A 4,488-nucleotide genomic window follows, 5' to 3' on the forward strand; every position below is an offset into this window, starting at 1 on the left:
GGAGAAATTGGCGGGATATCTCGAATCTCGAATCTTTCCAGGACACGCATCTGCTCTCGAGACTCGTCCCTCCTGGAACGGGAGAGGGATTAAATTCGTTTCTCGTTCGAGGATGCGCCTCGAGATTCCGTGCACCGATCGGGGACCATGACTTTGCCACTTTGCGAAAGGGTAGGTACCTTTGATTGTTTCTGACGCCTACTACAACTACTCGTACATTTCTTATTTCCTGTAGAATAACGCAAGACGATAACAGAGAAATGTCCAGATTTACGTGTACGTACGATGCTAGCTTACAGAGAGTAGTTATAAAAATGTGTACGACTCCCTCCACAGACGAAATTAGTTACGATCGAATGCAAAATACCGGGAAACCTCGATTCGACGTTGAATAAGAGAAGGAATCGTATAACGGGGTGGTTTCCGCGAACCAAGCCTGCTAGGTTCTTGCATTATACTCGCTTGAGTTGGTTCCCTCCCGTCCTAGCAAATGGTTTCTGAAAGATCTGGCAACCTGGAGGAAAAAGATTTCAAAGAGGAAAGAAATCGAAAAAGTGGGAGCTGAACAGGTAGAGGTTGCGTAAGTGCCGGACAAGAGGAAGTAAACGATAATAGAGGGCTGCTAAGGTCCTAAAATATAAATACTGATGTGTTAGTGGTCAAGGAAATCTCCAGAAACAAATCCATTTCCGCATACTTTAATGTTTATCTTGGCTTTCCAAGATACATCCTTGAGAAAACTTCCTCTTAATCGGTCATCGTTGTACGCGTAACTAGCGTTTAACGTTAAAGCCGCAGTCACGGTTTTGGCTCGCGGTGGTGTTCGCATCGAGGAGCAGCAATCCCCAGAGCTCGAGGCTCTGGACGTTCGACAAATCACTTCACGGATATTAGTGCAAAATGAATAACCCTACATGCTGTTTACCGTGAGCCGTGCTCATCGCTTTTGTTCCCCGCCGCGCAGACGGAATCGCGGCGAGGCATCTCGGAGGATGTAGCTACGGTCGTCTTCTCTCTAACTCCTTCCATGCGAAAACGGGAAAGCCGTGGCTCGTAGCTCGCAAACTAATCCGTAGATTGCCTTCTGCTAGAGTTTTCTACCTGAGAGGCTGACTGACTGACTGACCAGCCAGGTAAAAGTCATCAGAAACGGAAGAAGATCAGTTATTATCCGACGTGGAATGCGCCGCAAGTGTATTCCGACTTCCGCGCCGAGGTAGGATGATATAATTGCCCTAGCCACCGACCCTTTCAAGCAGCCCTGACTCGGAGCTTCCTCGTAATCTTTTCTTTCTTCGAGCTCCACCGAGCCCCACGAGTCTCGGTGCGCCTTCTATTAATGTGTTTTCGTTAAGCTTGTTCTTCTTTTCTCTTCGACTCGGATGCTCCTCCGCCAAGGAACAGCCTCTTGTGCATATTTTTCGAAGCAGTTCGGGTGTGCCTTCCGTCGATTCAATTTGGAAATCTGCTGGAAAAAGGTGTCCGTTGTATCGTTGATAATTTCATGGAGACCAGCCAATCCGGACAACGCGGTCCAACGTCGATTGGAGCTTTCTTCCGCGGTTTCGTTTCCAATGTAAATACTGCTTCTACATTGCAGATCAAAGCTAAAATTTACTCTAGATCTGGAAGAACTAGGCCACTTTTGGAATTTTATAATACCGAAGCTATTTAAAATGATAAATTCAAACTGTAGTCGTCTTCGACGTAAGCACTTGTCAAACGTACTCAGAAATCTGTTACATCGAATAGCCGGTTTCGAGCGGACCGGTAAAAACCGGAAGAGAAGCTCATCGTAGGATCCCTTGAAAAAGGGAGTCAGTGGAGCAGCAAGAATATGCGAAGACCGCCACGGGCCACAATGTGTCTCCCCCACGCGATCGAGGATCTTGAGACACGCGCTCTTATTTATTCCGTCCCGCCACGTACGTCAATCACCTCGATCTGCACGCACGCACCCGCACGATCTTAAAGGCAGCTGCCACGACGCATTGTTCGATCTCTCTTCGAAATCCTTCGTGCCCCCGTGCCGCGATCCCACCTTCGATCGACGCAGATCCGTGTCGCTCGGTGACGAATCACTCGATACTCGAGGGACACGAAGGACTGACTTGCGATTCGCTTCAGGCTGGCCAGCAATGCGTCATTAATCGATTCCGAAACCTGGAGAATGCGTCTTTGAATCCATCCAAGCCTTCGAGGACGCCCTTGAACGTTCAAAATTTCGAATTTTCATCGGAGGAGAAATTTATTCAAAGTCACGATCTACTCGAGACAGTTTGGAGCTCAGTTTCTCCGAAAATGGATCCGCCTGCGAAAAACCTAATTTCACACTTTCGACTAGTTTCTACAAATTCCTCCATCACCCTTCGTAACTCGAAAACTTTCGCAACGATGAATCGCAACATCGAACCAGCGGCTTTCGGCTCTCCGAAGATCTGAAATGATTTTCTGCACGATGGAGAGCACACGCGCCATATGTTGCTCGTAAAATCTCCGACACGGTTTCCGCAAGGTACGCGAATGACTTAACGCTTTCCCGCTGACAATGAATCGCGAAAGCGAAACCGCCGCATAACGATGCCCATCATTGACCACCGTGATGGCATCCGTCATTTACGCGGATATATCAGCCCAGTGCTTCTCAAGCTTTGTTTCCTTATGAATTCCTCGACAGAATCAGTTTGAGAAATACTGTAATTAACAAAACGCATCCAGGAACCTCCCATCGATGGGCCTTTTTCTCGCCTAACGATGCGTTTTATGTCGGCGTTAAAACGCTTCTCGCAAAAACCGACGCGACGTGGCCGCATTCGTTCGTCAAAGGAACGATACCGAACGAGGGAACAGTAGAAAGACGAAGGAAGGAGGGATGAGTGTAATGATCTTCGAAATGATTTACAGTCCCGTCGGCCTGCCCTTCTTTCGCTGGGCGAAACTTGGACCAGTCACGCGGTAACATTTTTGCCTATTGTCTATATCCTCTCACCATTAATGCTCCACGACCGCGGCCGAGATGGAAAAAGAAGCTCGCGTCCAAAGGCGAAAACGATTTCCACGAAGGTTTCCGTCGATTGGACAAATTAAAAAAAAAAAATGAGCAGAACCTAAGGAATATTTACGTGGAAAATCAACGCTCATGGAAAATGGCTCGCGTTAGAGGACTCTTCGACGGTGAATTAACTTCCACGTAAACCGTTTCAGGCAGGTGAGTTATCCGTGGATCGCGGTGCGCCCAGATCCTCGAGGCGCGTATAAAAGGATGTGCCGGGTGTTGCGCAAAGCCTCGGAGAAGGTACAAAAGTTCCAATATATCAAGTGCAGTTCTTTCGTCCCCGCCCGCGCCTCGCCGAGCAGAGGAAGACTTTGGGTAAACGTGCTTCGAGGGGGTGGCGGCACGACAATGACAACCCCTCCCGTAGCGCATCGATATCCTTGCGTTCGGATGCCACATATTTCTGCCGATACAAATGACGCCACCTCGAGGACCCGATACCTGCCTTCCAGTCCTTCGATCATCCACGACCCGATCGCCCCTGCCGCCCGAGGACTCTTTTTTTCCACCCTACGTCCGAAATAATACCCTTCCTTTAACCGGAGGACACCATTTTTCGTTGCACAATGTCAAGAAATGATTAAGGACCACGCTGATGCAAGAAACGAAAAAAGAGACGATTTGCACCGAGAATTCCTTTCTGTGGAAGGTATTTTTCGCGTTGTTGATTAGATTAATAAATTTTAGAATGATCCACGTAGCGATTTGTCCTTTGAATTTTATTCTATTATATTTGTAATTCATACACAAATTTTATTCAATGGTTAAAAGCTAGAAAATTGTATATCTTGTATTATACATAGTAACTCTACTCTAATCTACTCTATTCTGTCATCGTTATTCGATACTTTTCATTTCGGAGTCCGCGAGAAAAATAAAGCGGAATCGCTTCCAGGAAGAATCCACAAAACGCGCGAACGTGCACAATCCTACGTCGGCGTAGCAGATAAATTCCAAAGTAGTACGAGCGAACGTACATACGCCGAGGCGGCTATAAAAGTGTTACGAGCACGCCTGTCAGCGGCGCCATAATTGAAGATTAATCGACGGTGTGGGTGTCAAGCCTGATCGCCAGAGTAAAAGAAAAAGAAGAGAAAAAAATACACTGAAAGGAAAAAAGGCACGTTGGCAGGTCGGTCAGGTCCCCGAGGCCCCGCTCCGTTTTTCCTTTTGTCCCGGAACAATTACTCACAGATTAGAGCAAGAATTTGCGAGGTGAAGGCAAAAAGGGACAATCTCGCACACTTGATCTTCACATTTACGATAGGAGTCTCAGCCATTCAGAGGCCGCTATGAAATATCATCTTCTTAGCTGGAAAAATCGTAAAGCGAGCTACCTTCGCAGCCCAGAGAATCGAATCGAAGAATCGCACGACCATGGTCTCGTGGAAACCATTCCACGACACTTGTCCCCATCGAGAATTTCACACAAA

Source organism: Hylaeus volcanicus, chromosome 4 (assembly GCF_026283585.1).
Source record: "Hylaeus volcanicus isolate JK05 chromosome 4, UHH_iyHylVolc1.0_haploid, whole genome shotgun sequence".
Lineage (NCBI taxonomy): Eukaryota > Metazoa > Arthropoda > Insecta > Hymenoptera > Colletidae > Hylaeus > Hylaeus volcanicus.